Source organism: Lytechinus pictus, chromosome 3 (genome assembly GCF_037042905.1).
Source record: "Lytechinus pictus isolate F3 Inbred chromosome 3, Lp3.0, whole genome shotgun sequence".
Classification (NCBI taxonomy): Eukaryota; Metazoa; Echinodermata; class Echinoidea; order Temnopleuroida; family Toxopneustidae; genus Lytechinus; species Lytechinus pictus.
Window position 1 is genome coordinate 2,129,033 of NC_087247.1, and position 19,818 is coordinate 2,148,850.

Here is a 19,818-nt window from a genome sequence, read left to right on the forward strand (position 1 = left end):
ATTAATTTTCAAACTTTGCAGAGTGAAAATGCTGTTTTTAATATTGGAGCACTCTACAGCTTGAGGAGGATATGTTTTGACAGCATTTGATATAAATAATTTTCTTTCAGTTTTCAAAATTTCGGGGGGGGGGGGAGGAGCGATTAACTATCCTGCCTGACGGGGGGGGGGGGGGGGGGCCGGGGCAAATCTCCACACACCCCGCGCGCGCCCCGGCATATGCGTCCGCTAATAATGCCGCCGTACTTTAAATGCTGAGATACTCTCACTGTCAACGTTAAATGCTGAACCTTAGTCTTAGAACATTACAATATATGGACAGCGGAAAAAGTGATAAATCAAGTGAGTCGGTTCTTTATCTTCTTTATTATATCTCTTATACATCTGTAAAGTGTAATTTGATGTGGATTTTAATTGCCGATTGCATGGAGTCAGGCAGGATCGTTAATGTGTGCCCCACCTACGGAAGATGGTGTACTGTTTTTACATTGTGGAAATTAGAATAAACTAGATCTAACGTCCATGCTTGATTGATTGATTGATTGATTTTATTTGGCAAGTCACCATAACATATATACAGTAGCATTAAAACAACAGGCTTGCACAGGATGACCCACGAAAGCTCGAAAGCTTATTTCCAGTGGGGTCCTCAATATACAGAATTAAGATAATAAAATGTTAAAATTATACCATTTACATATTAAAAATGAAGAAAAAAAAATCAGAATTTACTATTACCAATAAATAAGATATATAGACAATAAATAAGATATATACAAGAATATAACGAAGAAGAAGGAGAAAAGAAGGAGAAGGAAGAGGAGGAACAGAAGAAGAGAGGGGACGAGGAGTAGAAGGAGACGGAAGAAACTGATAACGAAGGGAAATAAATGAGGAGAAGAACAACAGCATAAACGTGACGACAATAACAACAAGAAGGGGAGAATAGGAAGAAATAAAAGAAATAGAAAGAATAGAAGAAAGGACATATCGAAGCTTCAATCAAACTATGTAAAATACATAATAATACCTAGTAGAGAAGAGAAAAGAACTAGGTCAGTATTCAGGCTAAATCAACCGTACAACATATCATTTGCATCTTCTTTTTGACTCTCAAGTGAAAGATATTCTTTCAATTTCCTCTTAAAATGCAAAAAGTTTCCTATTTCCTTTATATCATTGGGAAGGGAATTCCAATGTTTTATAGCATTGTAATAAAATGAGTTACCAATACTACCTACCCTTTCTGGTAAGCAAAAATTGAAATGGCTGTTTCTTGTATTATAGTTATGTATTTCGGTAACTAGATTAAAGTTTGATCCAATGTAATGATTCGATCTATTGTGATAGATTTTATGCACGTGGTGCAAAATAAGCTGTTTTGATCTTTTGTTGAATTCAAGAAAACCTGCTCCAGATCTAGAGAGTTCGGTGTAGCCAACATGGGTTCTGGGACCAGAACAGCTAATGAATCTAACCATTTTATTCTGTATAATTTTCAACTTCTTTTTATCGAGTTCGCTTATGCCACTAAACCAAGCAGGGTTGGCATAGTCAAATAAACTCTGAATAAGAGCAAAACAAAGAATATGCCTTGCTTTTTGATCCATACAACTTTGATACCTGTACAAAAATTTCAAACGGGCATTCGCCCTTTTTACGATTGATTCTACTAAAGATGAAAATGAAAGGGAGCTAGTCAACTCAATGCCTAAATACTTTACAGATTCTTTCCTATGAATTATCTTATTATTGTATGATACTTCAAATTCAAATGAAGTTTTATGATTACTTTTAGAACAAAACAGAATGCTTTCGGTTTTGCCTAAGTGTAACGATAATCTATTATCAGTCATCCAATCGACACATGTAGACAGCTGTTCGCTAAGTTTTTCCTCAACAAATTTTGGGTTGGCATTTGAACAAAGTAGTACGCTATCATCTGCATACAATAATGATTTACAGTCAGCTTTTAAACAAATAGACATGTCATTGATATAAGTTGAAAATAGGATTGGGCCTAAAATACTTCCCTGTGGAACTCCACACGTTATAGGCATAATTTTGGAACAAATATCGCGAATAGCCACTACTTGATGTCGATTCGACAAGTAGGATTTGAACCATGCTACAGTAGCCTGGTTAAAACCCATTATTTGTAATTTTTTCAATAAGATGCCGTGATTAACTGTATCAAATGCTTTTTGAAGATCTAGGAGTACCATCCCAACGAATTGTCCCTTAGACATATTTGTTCTCAGATAATCAGTCAAGTGAATAAGGCATGTCTCAGTCGAATAGTCATGTCGAAAACCTGACTGATATTCGTAAATCATATCATTTTCTTTAAAATATTTTTCGATCTGAACACATACCGCCTTTTCTAGAATTTTGGATACTATGCTTAAAACACTGATAGGTCTATAGTTTTCAACAGCAGTTTTATCTTTCTTCTTATGAATAGGAGTTACTTTTGCAATTTTCATATCCTCTGGGAAAGTGCTAGTAAAGATAGATAGATTTATTAAGAAATTTAATGGTTTGTACAAACTCTTTGCTCCTTCTTTTAGAAATTTAGCAGGTATCAAATCTAACCCAGTGCTTTTTGATACATTTAATTTACGCAACTCATTAAAAATGAATTGATCACTAACAGGTAATAATTCAAATTTATCTTGGCTTATACCCTTTTTTTCATAAAATTTACGAATGTTTTCACTGTCTGCACTGAAAATGTCTTTGCAAGATGGAAGTTTATCTACCAACGTAGCTGCGACATTTGTAAAATAGGAATTGAATTCATTGGAAATAGTTATCTTATCATGACATAATTCTCCGTCAATTGAAACGACTAATTCTTGGTCCTTTCCATTTTTCTTTTTTAATCCCAAACTTTTTAGATTCTGCCAAAGTCTTTTAGAATCATTTTTATTTTCTTCTATTTTATTTTGTAGGTATTCTAATTTGGCCTTTTTCACCTCTCTTTGAACCATATTTCTTAATTTCTTGTATCTTTTGGAAAGCGTGTCATAATCCTGATCGCTTAGATTTTTCTTCATTTTTTTATACGCCTCATTTCTTACGCCTCATTTCTCATGCGCAGTGAGTCGCCATGTGCAATTTTTTACCAACCTGAAGCGAGCGGACAGACTCAGCGGACACTTTGATATCGCGATATCACAGATTGTCCAATTTCCGCCGATGTGAACACACGGCGATTTCCCCGTACCGTACTAGTAACGTGTAGTCTCTCTTTCGCAGACCCTTAAAGGGGAATCCAGCCTTGGCCATAAAATGTTGTGTTGGGGAGGAGAAAAATAAATTAACCAGAATGGTGAAAGTTTGAAAGAAATCGGACAAGCAATAAGAAAGTTACAGCTGCTTTAAAATTGAGATCACTAATACTATGTAGATTTCAAATTGGCAACTGGGTAAGTAAATTATGACAAGGGGCAAGGACAACTTTCCCATAGGCCATGTACTTTATTATCAGGGATTTGTGGTTTTCTCCTAAGTAGCCATTCCCCTGGGGCAGTAATCTAAATATAACCCAGGTAGTATATTGTTTCATGTCCTCATGAAAGAAAAATATAATGTGAAATAAAACTTTTGGGGAAAATGACATTTTAGCCATAATATGTATTGGAGTACATGGAAGAGTAGTCCTTGCCTTACATCACTATGACATCCCATATGCGGCCAATTTGAAGTCTCCATGGGTATAGTGATTACCAATATTTACAACTTTTAAAAAATCATAACTTTCTTGTTATTTGTCCAATATTGTTCAAACTTTCACCAATCAACTTGTCTGATTTTTCTTTTCCTTATAAAAACAAGTGTTTATTTGGGTTGGATTCCCCTTTAACCTTATTTCTATTTTCAATTGAAGTTGTCTCCAAACCCTTATTCAGATGACTTTTTTCGTCGTTCAGAGTTGTTAAGTTATTTGACCCTGATATGTAATAGGAAGCACGCCACTGATGGATCCAGGAATTTCGGGAATCCCCTTTAGACCCGTACCTAAAATGACGTAATGGTTGGAAAAATCAACGCTGGATAATTATTAGCCTGGGTCTTTAATGGACGCCTGTCAATTAACCCTTTCATTAGAAATTTTTGTCTCCCCAGTATCGCTTAGTATTTATTCGAAGAAGGGATCCTTTCAGTTTCAGCTTCTTTAAAGTTGACTGAACTTATTGGGGGCACTTTGAATAGAGCATAAAACGCCCATTTTTTGGGCCTGATTATGACTCGTGTGCCGTGATTAGCATGGGTCTTTAATGGACGCCTGTCAATTAACCCTTTCATTAGAAATTTTTGTCTCCCCAGTATCGCTTAGTATTTATTCGAAGAAGGGATCCTTTCAGTTTCAGCTTCTTTAAAGTTGATTGAACTTATTGGGGGCACTTTGAATAGAGCATAAAACGCCCATTTTTTGGGCCTGATTATGACTCGTGTGCCGTGATTAGCATGGGTCTTTAATGGACGCCTGTCAATTAACCCTTTCATTAGAAATTTTTGTCTCCCCAGTATCGCTTAGTATTTATTCGAAGAAGGGATCCTTTCAGTTTCAGCTTCTTTAAAGTTGACTGAATTTATTGGGGGCACTTTGAATAGAGCATAAAACGCCCATTTTTTGGGCCTGATTATGACTCGTGTGCCGTGATTAGCATGGGTCTTTAATGGACGCCTGTCAATTAACCCTTTCATTAGAAATTTTTGTCTCCCCAGTATCGCTTAGTATTTATTCGAAGAAGGGATCCTTTCAGTTTCAGCTTCTTTAAAGTTGATTGAACTTATTGGGGGCACTTTGAATAGAGCATAAAACGCCCATTTTTTGGGCCTGATTATGACTCGTGTGCCGTGATTAGCATGGGTCTTTAATGGACGCCTGTCAATTAACCCTTTCATTAGAAATTTTTGTCTCCCCAGTATCGCTTAGTATTTATTCGAAGAAGGGATCCTTTCAGTTTCAGCTTCTTTAAAGTTGACTGAACTTATTGGGGGCACTTTGAATAGAGCATAAAACGCCCATTTTTTGGGCCTGATTATGACTCGTGTGCCGTGATTAGCATGGGTCTTTAATGGACGCCTGTCAATTAACCCTTTCATTAGAAATTTTTGTCTCCCCAGTATCGCTTAGTATTTATTCGAAGAAGGGATCCTTTCAGTTTCAGCTTCTTTAAAGTTGACTGAACTTATTGGGGGCACTTTGAATAGAGCATAAAACGCCCATTTTTGGGGCCTGATTATGACTCGTGTGCCGTGATTAGCATGGGTCTTTAATGGACGCCTGTCAATTAACCCTTTCATTAGAAATTTTTGTCTCCCCAGTATCGCTTAGTATTTATTCGAAGAAGGGATCCTTTCAGTTTCAGCTTCTTTAAAATTGACTGAACTTATTGGGGGCACTTTGAATAGAGCATAAAACGCCCATTTTTTGGGCCTGATTATGACTCGTGTGCCGTGATTAGCATGGGTCTTTAATGGACACCTGTCAATTAACCCTTTCATTAGAAATTTTTGTCTCCCCAGTATCGCTTAGTATTTATTCGAAGAAGGGATCCTTTCAGTTTCAGCTTCTTTAAAGTTGACTGAACTTATTGGGGGCACTTTGAATAGAGCATAAAACGCCTATTTTTTTGGCCTGATTATGACTCGTGTGCCGTGATTAGCATGGGTCTTTAATGGACGCCTGTCAATTAACCCTTTCATTAGAAATTTTTGTCTCCCCAGTATCGCTTAGTATTTATTCGAAGAAGGGATCCTTTCAGTTTCAGCTTCTTTAAAATTGACTGAACTTATTGGGGGCACTTTGAATAGAGCATAAAACGCCCATTTTTTGGGCCTGATTATGACTCGTGTGCCGTGATTAGCATGGGTCTTTAATGGACACCTGTCAATTAACCCTTTCATTAGAAATTTTTGTCTCCCCAGTATCGCTTAGTATTTATTCGAAGAAGGGATCCTTTCAGTTTCAGCTTCTTTAAAGTTGACTGAACTTATTGGGGGCACTTTGAATAGAGAATAAAACGCCCATTTTTTGGGCCTGATTATGACTCGTGTGCCGTGATTAGCATGGGTCTTTAATGGACGCCTGTCAATTAACCCTTTCATTAAAATTTTTTGTCTCCCCAGTATCGCTTAGTATTTATTCGAAGAAGGGATCCTTTCAGTTTCAGCTTCTTTAAAGTTGACTGAACTTATTGGGGGCACTTTGAATAGAGCATAAAACGCCCATTTTTGGGCCTGATTATGACTCGTGTGCCCTGATTAGCATGGGTCTTTAATGGACGCCTGTCAATTAACCCTTTCATTAGAAATTTTTGTCTCCCCAGTATCGCTTAGTATTTATTCGAAGAAGGGATCCTTTCAGTTTCAGCTTCTTTAAAGTTGACTGAACTTATTGGGGGCACTTTGGATAGAGCATAAAACGCCCATTTTTTGGGCCTGATTATGACTCGTGTGCCGTGATTAGCATGGGTCTTTAATGGACGCCTGTCAATTAACCCTTTCATTAAAAATTTTTGTCTCCACAGTATCGCTTAGTATTTATTCGAAGAAGGGATCCTTTCAGTTTCAGCTTCTTTAAAGTTGACTGAACTTATTGGGGGCACTTTGAATAGAGCATAAAACGCCAATTTTTTTGGCCTGATTATGACTCGTGTGCCGTGATTAGCATGGGTCTTTAATGGACGCCTGTCAATTAACCCTTTCATTAGAAATTTTTGTCTCCCCAGTATCGCTTAGTATTTATTCGAAGAAGGGATCCTTTCAGTTTCAGCTTCTTTAAAGTTGACTGAACTTATTGGGGGCACTTTGAATAGAGCATAAAACGCCCATTTTGGGGGCCTGATTATGACTCATGTGCCGTGATTAGCATGGGTCTTTAATGGACGCCTGTCAATTAAACCTTTCATTAGAAATTTTTGTCTCCCCAGTATCGCTTAGTATTTATTCGAAGAAGGGATCCTTTCAGTTTCAGCTTCTTTAAAGTTGACTGAACTTATTGGGGGCACTTTGAATAGAGCATAAAACGCCAATTTTTTGGGCCTGATTATGACTCGTGTGCCGTGATTAGCATGGGTCTTTAATGGACGCCTGTCAATTAACCCTTTCATTAAAATTTTTTGTCTCCCCAGTATCGCTTAGTATTTATTCGAAGAAGGGATCCTTTCAGTTTCAGCTTCTTTAAAGTTGATTGAACTTATTGGGGGCACTTTGAATAGAGCATAAAACGCCCATTTTTGGGCCTGATTATGACTCGTGTGCCCTGATTAGCATGGGTCTTTAATGGACGCCTGTCAATTAACCCTTTCATTAGAAATTTTTGTCTCCCCAGTATCGCTTAGTATTTATTCGAAGAAGGGATCCTTTCAGTTTCAGCTTCTTTAAAGTTGACTGAACTTATTGGGGGCACTTTGAATAGAGCATAAAACGCCCATTTTTTGGGCCTGATTATGACTCGTGTGCCGTGATTAGCATGGGTCTTTAATGGACGCCTGTTAATTAACCCTTTCATTAGAAATTTTTGTCTCCCCAGTATCGCTTAGTATTTATTCGAAGAAGGGATCCTTTCAGTTTCAGCTTCTTTAAAGTTGACTGAACTTATTGGGGGCACTTTGAATAGAGCATAAAACGCCCATTTTGGGGGCCTGATTATGACTCATGTGCCGTGATTAGCATGGGTCTTTAATGGACGCCTGTCAATTAACCCTTTCATTAGAAATTTTTGTCTCCCCAGTATCGCTTAGTATTTATTCGAAGAAGGGATCCTTTCAGTTTCAGCTTCTTTAAAGTTGACTGAACTTATTGGGGGCACTTTGAATAGAGCATAAAACGCCCATTTTTTGGGCCTGATTATGACTCGTGTGCCGTGATTAGCATGGGTCTTTAATGGACGCCTGTCAATTAACCCTTTCATTAAAATTTTTTGTCTCCCCAGTATCGCTTAGTATTTATTCGAAGAAGGGATCCTTTCAGTTTCAGCTTCTTTAAAGTTGACTGAACTTATTGGGGGCACTTTGAATAGAGCATAAAACGCCCATTTTTGGGCCTGATTATGACTCGTGTGCCCTGATTAGCATGGGTCTTTAATGGACGCCTGTCAATTAACCCTTTCATTAGAAATTTTTGTCTCCCCAGTATCGCTTAGTATTTATTCGAAGAAGGGATCCTTTCAGTTTCAGCTTCTTTAAAGTTGACTGAACTTATTGGGGGCACTTTGAATAGAGCATAAAACGCCCATTTTTTGGGCCTGATTATGACTCGTGTGCCGTGATTAGCATGGGTCTTTAATGGACGCCTGTCAATTAACCCTTTCATTAAAAATTTTTGTCTCCACAGTATCGCTTAGTATTTATTCAAAGAAGGGATCCTTTCAGTTTCAGCTTCTTTAAAGTTGACTGAACTTATTGGGGGCACTTTGAATAGAGCATAAAACGCCAATTTTTTTGGCCTGATTATGACTCGTGTGCCGTGATTAGCATGGGTCTTTAATGGACGCCTGTCAATTAACCCTTTCATTAGAAATTTTTGTCTCCCCAGTATCGCTTAGTATTTATTCGAAGAAGGGATCCTTTCAGTTTCAGCTTCTTTAAAGTTGACTGAACTTATTGGGGGCACTTTGAATAGAGCATAAAACGCCCATTTTTTGGGCCTGATTATGACTCGTGTGCCGTGATTAGCATGGGTCTTTAATGGACGCCTGTCAGTTAACCCTTTCATTAGAAATTTTTGTCTCCCCAGTATTGCTTAGTATTTATTCGAAGAAGGGATCCTTTCAGTTTCAGCTTCTTTAAAGTTGACTGAACTTATTGGGGGCACTTTGAATAGAGCATAAAACGCCCATTTTTTGGGCCTGATTATGACTTGTGTGCCGTGATTAGCATGGGTCTTTAATGGACGCCTGTCAATTAACCCTTTCATTAGAAATTTTTGTCTCCCCAGTATCGCTTAGTATTTATTCGAAGAAGGGATCCTTTTAGTTTCAGCTTCTTTAAAGTTGACTGAACTTATTGGGGGCACTTTGAATAGAGCATAAAACGCCCATTTTTTGGGCCTGATTATGACTCGTGTGCCGTGATTAGCATGGGTCTTTAATGGAAGCCTGTCAATTAACCCTTTCATTAGAAATGTTTGTCTCCCCAGTATCGCTTAGTATTTATTCGAAGAAGGGATCCTTTCACTTTCAGCTTCTTTAAAGTTGACTGAACTTAGGCGTCTTGTCAAAGGTGTGCGTGCGTCTTTACCTTTATATTCTACGGCGAACCCGCTCAGCGTGCAGTTGTCCATTTTTCTTTCTACGGGTCAGTGCTCTTGCCATTCAAGACGCCAGCGTGCCCTTTTGCAGCGAAAACGGAAGCGTGCGCTGTTATCTTTTCTTTTGACACCCCCCGGTTGGCTCTCCGATAAGATGTTTTTGCATGAGCGCCCTCTATGTCCACGATTTCGGCGTTTTAGGCAAACTATTAAACGCCCGATCTGTATTCACTGATCTGAATATCGTTGTGTCCTTTTATCGGTGTGCCTAGTCCAATGGGGTATATATTTTCCAAAGTTACGCTTTCACAATTCATTTTGATAATTTTTCGTTTCAGTAGTGACAAAGTTCAATTAGATTTAGATTTGATTTTTTTAAATAGAACAATTAAGCTTTAGCACGAGTTGTTTTATTTTGAAGAATATACCGTTAAGACATTGACTTTCTAAAAGTAAATGTTCAGGCGCGGGTAAGATTTTTTTCATCACACTGAGCCCACACAGTCAGCATTGTCGGGTGAAAAGGAAAAATCTGGAATTGTCCTTAACTTCTTTGTAAACGAAATGCAAAACCCTTCGCGAAAGATGCAATATAAATCATACCTGGGTCCCAAAATGATGGCATTTAAATTTCTACATTGAAACGCTACTGTGACAAAAAATAATAAACACATAAAATGCAAGCGTTTTTTATGGGAAAAAAGATAAAACTAAGGGCATCGTTGAAATTCATATTTGAGCTAAACATAGGCCTATATCTAATTTATTGTACATATGTTTAAACATTAACATGTTAGAAACTAATATATTCACAAATAATGCAGATGTCGTGCAAAACAAACAAATAAAATATCATTAATTTGAACTTTTATAAAATAAATTGGATGCTCAAGCAGTCATATCGGTCATTGTTGATTAAATGCACAATTCTTGAATTTCATTGCCCGAAATTTAGAACAAAAAGTACTTTCGTTACTTTGTAAGACCATTTCAAACATCTTTACCTTCAAACGAAATCAAAGCACTTAACAAATTAGTATTAAAATTATCATATTTGAGGTAGTCTTGACCATGAATTTAGTTAAATGTTTATAAAGGAATTATAGCATCTTTTAATGAATCCCGTTCTAAACTTTGAATGACCGATGTCTCCGGGGGAAAAAATATCGCGTGAATTAAAATGCAAATTAACACATTTAAGTGACTCCGACATGAAATCGGACAGGAAAACCTATATTATATTTTTGGATCTGTCTTTATTCTCTTATCAATTTCCCCTGTGATCTAGAGTACTAAGTGACCAAGTGTTCTTGATTACCATCCAGGAGCCACAGAACCGAAGGGGTCTGGGCTGAAGCCTCCACACTATTTTTCCCCCAAAAAGCGTACAAAACGTAAAAAGTACCATGAGTTTATGCATGGTGATCCCCCTTCAAAACCGTTCTGCAGTTGGGGAGGTTTAATTATTTCTTTCAATTTTCCAGTTCTACTCACAATATTTAATTTTTTCAACTTAATTTTATGGCTCCTTTTTTTCATCCAACTTCATTTCTTCCTTTGAATTTGTCTAAATCTTTTCTATACTTATTTCTTTAACCTTCACGTTTGACTTATGCAGTACGTGCATATTGCCGTTGATTTCTTCTTCCTATCAAATATCTGAATTTATCTGCAATGTGTGTGTGTCAAAATGCAAATTAGATTCCCAGTGTCTAAGGTAAACATAATTTACCGACGTAAAGTAAGTAATACGGAAGGCTCTTTGGCCTAGTTTCCCTTCTAACTTTGTACTTCACCTCTTAATCGCATAGTTGTATTCTGTATAGCTTTTTTATTTTTTTATTAAAATACTTTTACACACAAAAAAAAATCAATAAACGTTCAGGAAATGGTAATGCCTCGGTCACATTTGCTCTACGGCGGCCGTACGGCGAGTCGAAAACAGCCGTTTTATTCCTTTTTTATTCAAACCACCTATATTTAGCTGGTACGAAAACTGTTAAAACGGCTGTTTTCGACTCGCCGTACGGCCGCCGTAGAAAAAAATGTGACCGAGGTATTAGGCATACTAGATCAAGAAGGATGGAGTGTATGCTGGCGCAGATCCTGCCGAAGTAACACAATACAATCTAATAGGCGCTGTATTTATTTTGAACAATAGTTGGCCTCTCAAAAGTATTGTGCTCTATTCTGTGACCTCTACTAAAAGAAGTCAGTGGGTCTATATTCTGCACCTGGAGGGTACGGTAGTGATTCCGGGGGGGGGGGGGGGCATCCGGCATCCTCCTCCTTTGAGAGCCATTATCAATTTGTTAATGTAAATATGCCATTTTTACACAAGTGTGCCCCCTTTGAAACTCACAGCATGTATTTTAATGAAGATATGTCGTTCATGCACAAGTGAGGACCTTTACTTTCGCCTGGTAAACACCCCTTTTCCAAATATATTTGATTATTAAAATGCACGGAGAGATGATAGGCAAAGAATATAACTCGAATGTATATATCAAGAACAGACCTATAAAGAGGAAAGTTACATGGTAAGGTTAATTAAAAATGTGTTGATGAAATATCGGTGGAACGTTATGTTATAATTTCCTGCGCCAAACAGGTTTTATGTAATATTGCTCTTTATAAAGACAAGTATTCAACTACATTAAATGTCGAAATGCTGATAAATATAATGGAAAAGATATTAAAATAAACATTACGAAAAGAACCAAAATCAAGGCTCTAGTATGGGGACAAAACGAGTACAAGAAAACTACCCATTTGATGCTCATTTTAATTCCCCGAAAGCCGGACGTTGAAAATGACCTGGGCCAGTGCATTGCTATAGCTGTATTTAATGGGAGAGCGCGGCTTACCTTTAAATTACCCCATTTTTGATTGGGGAGATTACCCTATTGTTGAACATAGAGGTGGTCTGACTGGTGGCGGATTTCAATAGAAGGATGACCCCTTGATTGGTGGGGGTATTTCAATGGGAGATTACCACTTTGTCAGCGCGGGTGACTGTCTTGATACTTTGGTGTGTCCCCGATGTGTCTTTTACTCGAACACCGTGTTTGCAACTAATCCCAATTAATGAGACTATTTGGCATCAAAATGAAAGTCTAACTTCCACCCTTTTCATAGATTTCGTTTGAAAATATTTACAGTGTACGTTTAAGGTAAAATTGAAATATGAGAAGGCGCTTTTTTATGTAAACCAAATATGATTTGTTCATAAGTATTTTTATAATAAATGTTACAAAATCAAGTTTCATAGAACAGATGTTATACTCGATTTAATTACAACCAAAATAATTCAAAGTCATCGAGAGGGTAAGTATCAGACTAAATAATGCAAGCGTGATTTGTTCAGGCGCGGGGAAGATTTTTTTTTTCAATCCCACTGAGCCTGATCTCTTTTTTTCATACAAAAGCAGGGATAGACATGTGGTTAAATAAGCATTAATTGGATTCGTGCTTTCGGGAAAATAGCATTTATTCACGAGCAAGAACATTGAACTGTTCAGTGTTGGCACCACTGCGATGAAGTTAATTCGAATTGTGTTTTTGAACAGGATCAAAATAGTAGAAGTAAAAACGTTAAGCTTATTATATATATATTAATCATTCTGATTTATGCATTATTCTGGACAACACGTGTCTATAATTGAATGATTTAGATGTATTCAATCAGTGGCAGATTTAAGGGTGGGGGCACATTTTACCTTGAACACTTTTTAGACAAAAAAGCTGTCACTAAAATAGGGCATTTTGACCCGTTTAAAACGTGGTGTTAAAAAATTAAGGTCTTTACTTGTGTGTGAACGACATATTCATATTACAGATATTTGCTGTGACTCTCAAAAAGTGAGTACACTTGCAGGGGCAGATCCAGCCTTCGCCAAAGGGGGGGGGGGTCTTTTTAACCACATTACCCCCGATCAACCGCTCAAATCTGATTTTTGTTTGTTTAAATAAATGTAAAATAATCTCATAAGCCTTATTTAAATAGTGCGAGCGCGAAGCGCGAGCTATTTTTTTTTAATTATTATTATTCCATGTATTTTGTCCTAAAATGGCATTCTGGCAATGCTTGTAATCCTAAACGAGATGAATAAATTTAATATACGCTTTGATCATTTTGATAAAAAAAATCTGTTAACGGCTGATTGCAGTTAGCCATGAAGACGTTACATATTTCAAAAGTCAAATAATGCGAGCGCAAAGCGCGAGCTGAATTTTGACCTTTCTACCTGAAGAATTGAAATTTTTGTAGTCATGAAAAAGTTTAATATATAACAAAGCAACTGATGCGAGCGCGAAGCGCAAGCGGAAAATTCGAGATTTGTAGGAAAATTGTGAGTGGATATGGATCACAGTTAAAGGAGCTGGTATGTTTCATTATTATTACTTTGAGTTTTGACATACATGTAGGACCGGGACATTCTAAGAACATTATTCCATCGTATGAAAATTATGACTGTCTTCCTATTTCTCTTCCTATCAATGCGCGAGATGAAACCTGTCGATATTTCATTCTGAAAAGGGACAATTTATCATTAAATTAATTTATTAATCTAATAAGCCTAATCAGAGCGAGAAATCAGTCAATATTATAGCCTGAAAATTGGCCATTTAAAGCACTTTTGTAATAATGAATAAGATGCATGAGTTAATATATTTAACAATCAATGTGCGCGCAAATCGCCAGCCGAAAATTGTTGATAAACTGTCATAAAATGGAGATTTTAAGTAGTTTGTTATAGAATTAATATTTAATTTTTTATAACTCACCAATCAAAATGCGAGCATGCAGCGCGCGCTATATATGGCATACAGGAAAATAATAGGTACCTGACAAATCAAATTTTGTGAGCGTGCAGCGCAAGCAGAAAATGTTAATATTCAAACATTCAGACAATAAAAAAGAAATTTTTACAAAACACCTTTTTTTTTTAAAGTTCGATTTCCGAGCTGAAATATGATATGTATATCGACTTCAAAATTTGATATTTAAAGTTCCATATATGTAAATCACCTAAAAGGTAATGCGAGCGCGAAGCACGAGCGAAAATTTTATATAATGACGACAGATTTTTTTTTATTGTTTTCGAAGTCTGCCCCTCATCTTATTTATTCACTCGTTTTCCTCCTCTCATGTGTACCATTTTTCTCCCCTCTTTTCCTTTTTTTGGTCTTCCTTTCCCCCTTTTTTTGCTCTGCCAATAGGGGGAGGAGGAAGGGCGGACCCCTTGCCCCACCCCTGGATCCAACTCTGGAACAATCTACCAAAAAGTATTAAACAAACAAATTCAAATTCAAGAGAGAAATTCAAATCCGTGTTAAAACCCTTTTTTGTTAAATATAGCTTTCTCTCCGCATGTGAAGCCCCTCAATTGTTTACAGCCTACTGTGAACTGTACAACTACTTTATTTTTGGTGAAATTCCTTCTCTCTATATATTTTTTCCTTAGCGTTTAGATAAACGTTTTGTGCTAAGTGGTATACAAATAATGTAAATTATTATTAATTAATGGCGTGCGTATCGAAATCAATATTAATGAGAGAGCGCAATTTCATTGTTCTCGCTCTAATGGGGGAGGGGGGGGGGGTCAGTGTTCTATCAAGCAGAAGACGTAGGACTATATGTGCATAAGAATCTGATGAATTATGTTTGTCGACGTTATAATAAAATTAATACAATCAATATAATTCAGGCGTACACCGCTTTAATTGCATGGTATCATGCATCCAGAAATCGAAATGGCCGATGTATTCAAAACGTACGTAGCCGGGATGGCATGCAGTTCGGATGTTACAGTACTCTAACATTATAATAATCTCGTATTACAAATGCCAATTTTGCGAAAATGCACACAAATTCATAACTTGATAGACTCTGGGGAATGATGTCGATATAAAAATCGCATCGACCTCGATATGCAATCATGTTTGATACTGCGTTCGACTTGAGAACCCGCAAAATCTTTTCCAAAATTAGATGAAGGCCATCCATTCTCTCTATTTTTAATTTGAATATAATCTATGTATTTCAGGATCATGATGTGAAAACCCTTTTAAAACAAACATGAAAAAGAAAAAAACGCGTCTCAAGTTATACATGGTTCATTGCCGCAAAATATACCAATCATCTTCATTTGCTATCATTTAATCATCAACATTATCACTGATATTATTATTCGTATTATCATGTCTGTTAATATCACTTCAAAGTTATAATTATCATTATCATCATCACCATCATCATTCATTCATTATCTATTTACAATCGTTCTCCAATATCAATTTTATATTTTATATAATTAAGAATATATGAAAGATAATAGTAATGATTATGGTAATCATGAACATTAGATCCGTTTTGTGAGATAATTTATGCGGTTTTACGTGCTAATCGCTACTCGATGATGGTGAAAGAAAGAAGTCGGGACGGTAGTTACTGTATACACGCACTTTAATATACTATAGTACAAAAGATTCCCCATCGGACGGGCCAACGGTCTTTTGAAGTAGGTTCGTCTATTGAAATTATGACAATAATCACGACAGCGGATATGGGGAACTATTCTCTGAGCGCCTCTCCCATTCATTGTGGTCTATAGCGAACCCGCTGAGCATGCCATTGTCAATTAATTATTCTCTACACGGGTGAGTGATCTTGCTCTTTCATGACCATAGGACTGGGCAATGACTAAGAACAGTTCGATGAGTATTAATGCCAAGTAATCCTGAAAGGTCAATAATGTTAAATTATCTTGCTGGAGAAGACTATACCATGGCCCCATTTGCTTTTGCTGTAGGCCAGTTGTGTACAACCTGATATAGATGATAAATAATTATCTTTCATCTATTTTAGAGTAATGATCTAATGTTAATATCATTCTACATAATTACCCTGAAGCTTACGGCCCCATATCTTCACCCGTGAAGTATTGAAATTTGAAGTTTAAATTATTGAACATCATGGCATCCTAGTATTGTACTGATTTTTACCATCACTGCAATATAGATAAAAACATAGAGTTAATTCTACTCACATTGATTTTACTTTAGAACAAATTCACCCCTTCCCTTCCCGCTACAACCCTTTTTTCAGTCCCTTTCATTATTTCCTTACCAAAATGATCCTAATTTCAATAACTATGATAATGACATAGATGATTTGCTGCTGACGATAATGATGCTGCTGATGATAATCAACACTGATGATGATGATGGTGGTGGTGGCGGTGATGGTGAATGTGGTAGTGGTAGCCTTGGTGATTATGACAAATGAAAAATACTGAACGTCACGAAAGTCACACATTCAATGAATAATACCAAGAAACATACTTTTTGATGAAAAAAAAATCACACACAATTTATGCAACTTGTAAGCCTCCCATTTAGTTTATTCTTATTTTTTTAACTGAATTTTGTCCGCTTACATTCCTTCTTGATGATGATTCAAAGCTTTTAAGTTTATAATTACATTGGTAAATCCCGGTCAGAAAAGTTCATGTCACCATTCCATTCTTGAGTACTATATTATATCAAGGAGATGATATCTCCTTGGTTATATGAGCATGGCCCTAAAATGATTGTGATGTGATAGGTATGAAATCAAATTTTATTGGAAAATTTAGCCCTTTTCACACATCCAGCCTCCGCCACTGCAAGTCTTCCCCTCTGTTCCCCTTTCACTCTTTCCCTTTCCCCCCTTTTTTTCTCTCCCCCCCCCCCCCATCGTCCACCAGCTCTCTCTTCTTCTTTCCCCTTATTTTCTGTCTCTATCCATTTCCATATTTCAATTTGTCCCCCCTCTCCCGTTGATTGTCGATCCTAAATTTCTTCCCCTCTCAAATTTCCTAGTTTTTTTTTCTCGTTCAACTGTTTTTCCTCCATATTTTTTTCATCCTTCCTCTTCCTCCACCCCAATATTATTTTTTTTATTATCTCTCTGTTTCCCCTTCCTTTTCTCTCCCTATCCTTCTTAGTTTTCTTCTTCCTCTTTTCATCTTCTCTTTTGGTCCCGCTTCTTTAAAACAAGGAGATAAGGAAATTTAAGACTGAGACAATATGTTATCCTGGGGAAATGGTTGCCCGTCCAAAAATTGAACAAACTATTTCTTACAGTTTCTAATAAATCGTTGATCTATCTATGCCTAATAGTGCCAAGCTGTTCCGGTCATAGTCATTTCATCTTTCCATTTCCTTTTTTTTTTTTTTTTTTTTTTTTTTGGGGGGGGGGCTCCAAACTTGTTTCAGATGCGAGTAATAATAAATATTCCAAGTTGAAGTGAATTCTACGAATGGCTTGGGCCTACGAAACGAAAATGTGTGGAATCTTATTTTCCCACCTAAAACATCCTGAATTGACTCTCTTCCAATTGCAAAAAAAAAGAGGTTTTCATGGTTATTGCAGCAAATTCGAAAGATCAGTAACGATTTATGACACGTGCGTGATTTTTGATTAAGCTACCGTGGCTTTACTGCACCCGAACTTCCATTATAGATGCGAACCACAGTGACCCGAACTCTCCGATCCGACAGTAAATATGAAGGCACGCCTTTGTTTTGGTCGTAGAGGGAGCTATTTAGAATAGATTCTTCGGTCTTTCGACAGAAATTAAGACTTGCAGGAAAGACGAACAAAAGAACGGTGGCATCAATGGGCCTTTGATGGCGGCCGTTCCTTTGAAGACAAGGGAGCGTTGGGCGGAAAAGCCGAAGCGAAAACCCGGATGCGGTAAAAACGATCAAAAACGGTGCATGGACTTTTGACAAGCTCCCTTATTGGGGGCACTTTGAATAGAGCATAAAACGCCCATTTTTTGGGCCTGATTATGACTCGTGTGCCGTGATTAGCATGGGTCTTTAATGGACGCCTGTCAATTAACCCTTTCATTAGAAATTTTTGTCTCCCCAGTATCGCTTAGTTTTTATTCGAAGAAGGGATCCTTTCAGTTTCAGCTTCTTTAAAGTTGACTGAACTTATTGGGGGCACTTTGAATAGAGCATAAAACGCCCATTTTTTGGGCCTGATTATGACTCGTGTGCCGTGATTAGCATGGGTCTTTAATGGACGCCTGTCAATTAACCCTTTCATTAGAAATTTTTGTCTCCCCAGTATCGCTTAGTATCTATTCGAAGAAGGGATCCTTTTAATTTCAGCTTCTTTAAAGTTGACTGAACTTATTGGGGGTACTTTGAATAGAGCATAAAACGCCCATTTTTTGGGCCTGATTATGACTCGTGTGCCGTGATTAGCATGGGTCTTTAATGGACGCCTGTCAATTAACCCTTTCATTAGAAATTTTTGTCTCCCCAGTATCGCTTAGTATTTATTCGAAGAAGGGATCCTTTCACTTTCAGCTTCTTTAAAGTTGACTGAACTTATTGGGGGCACTTTGAATATAGCATAAAACGCCAATTTTTGGGGGCCTGATTATGACTCGTGTGCCGTGATTAGCATGGGTCTTTAATGGACGCCTGTCAATTAACCCTTTCATTAGAAATTTTTGTCTCCCCAGTATCGCTTAGTATTTATTCGAAGAAGGGATCTTTTCAGTTTCAGCTTCTTTAAAGTTGACTGAACTTATTGGGGGCACTTTGAATAGAGCATAAAACGCCCTTTTTTTTGGCCTGATTATGACTCGTGTGCCGTGATTAGCATGGGTCTTTAATGGACGCCTGTCAATTAACCCTTTCATTAGAAATTTTTGTCTCCCCAGTATCGCTTAGTATTTATTCGAAGAAGTGATCCTTTCAGTTTCAGCTTCTTTAAAGTTGACTGAACTTATTGGGGGCACTTTGAATAGAGCATAAAACGCCCATTTTTTGGGCCTGATTATGACTTGTGTGCCGTGATTAGCATGGGTCTTTGGACGCCTGTCAATTAACCCTTTCATTAGAAATTTTTGTCTCCCCAGTATCGCTTAGTATTTATTCGAAGAAGGGATCCTTTCAGTTTCAGCTTCTTTAAAGTTGACTGAACTTATTGGGGGCACTTTGAATAGAGCATAAAACGCCCATTTTTGGGCCTGATTATGACTTGTGTGCCGTGATTAGCATGGGTCTTTAATGGACGCCTGTCAATTAACCCTTTCATTAGAAATTTTTGTCTCCCCAGTATCGCTTAGTATTTATTCGAGGAAGGGATCCTTTCAGTTTCAGCTTCTTTAAAGTTGACTGAACTTATTGGGGGCACTTTGAATAGAGCATAAAACGCCAATTTTTTTGGCCTGATTATGACTCGTGTGCCGTGATTAGCATGGGTCTTTAATGGACGCCTGTCAATTAACCCTTTCATTAGACATTTTTGTCTCCCCAGTATCGCTTAGTATTTATTCGAAGAAGGGATCCTTTCAGTTTCAGCTTCTTTAAAGTTGACTGAACTTATTGGGGGCACTTTGAATAGAGCATAAAACGCCCATTTTTTTGGCCTTATTATGACTCGTGTGCCGTGATTAGCATGGGTCTTTAATGGACGCCTGTCAATTAACCCTTTCATTAGAAATGTTTGTCTCCCAAGTATCGCTTAGTATTTATTCTAAGAAG

General features: G+C 37.3%; 1 protein-coding gene across 3 annotated transcripts in view; it reads left to right on the plus strand.

Moving 5' to 3' along the window:
• Positions 1-217: 217 nt before the first annotated feature.
• LOC129283632 (uncharacterized) overlaps positions 218-19,818 on the plus strand; it is an 81,501-nt gene continuing 61,900 nt past the window's right edge. For all 3 annotated transcript variants that reach the window (XM_064096142.1, XM_064096140.1, XM_064096141.1), the window contains exon 1: positions 218-342. The gene's annotated coding sequence lies outside the window, so the exon portion shown is untranslated. The remainder of the gene's footprint in view (positions 343-19,818) is intronic.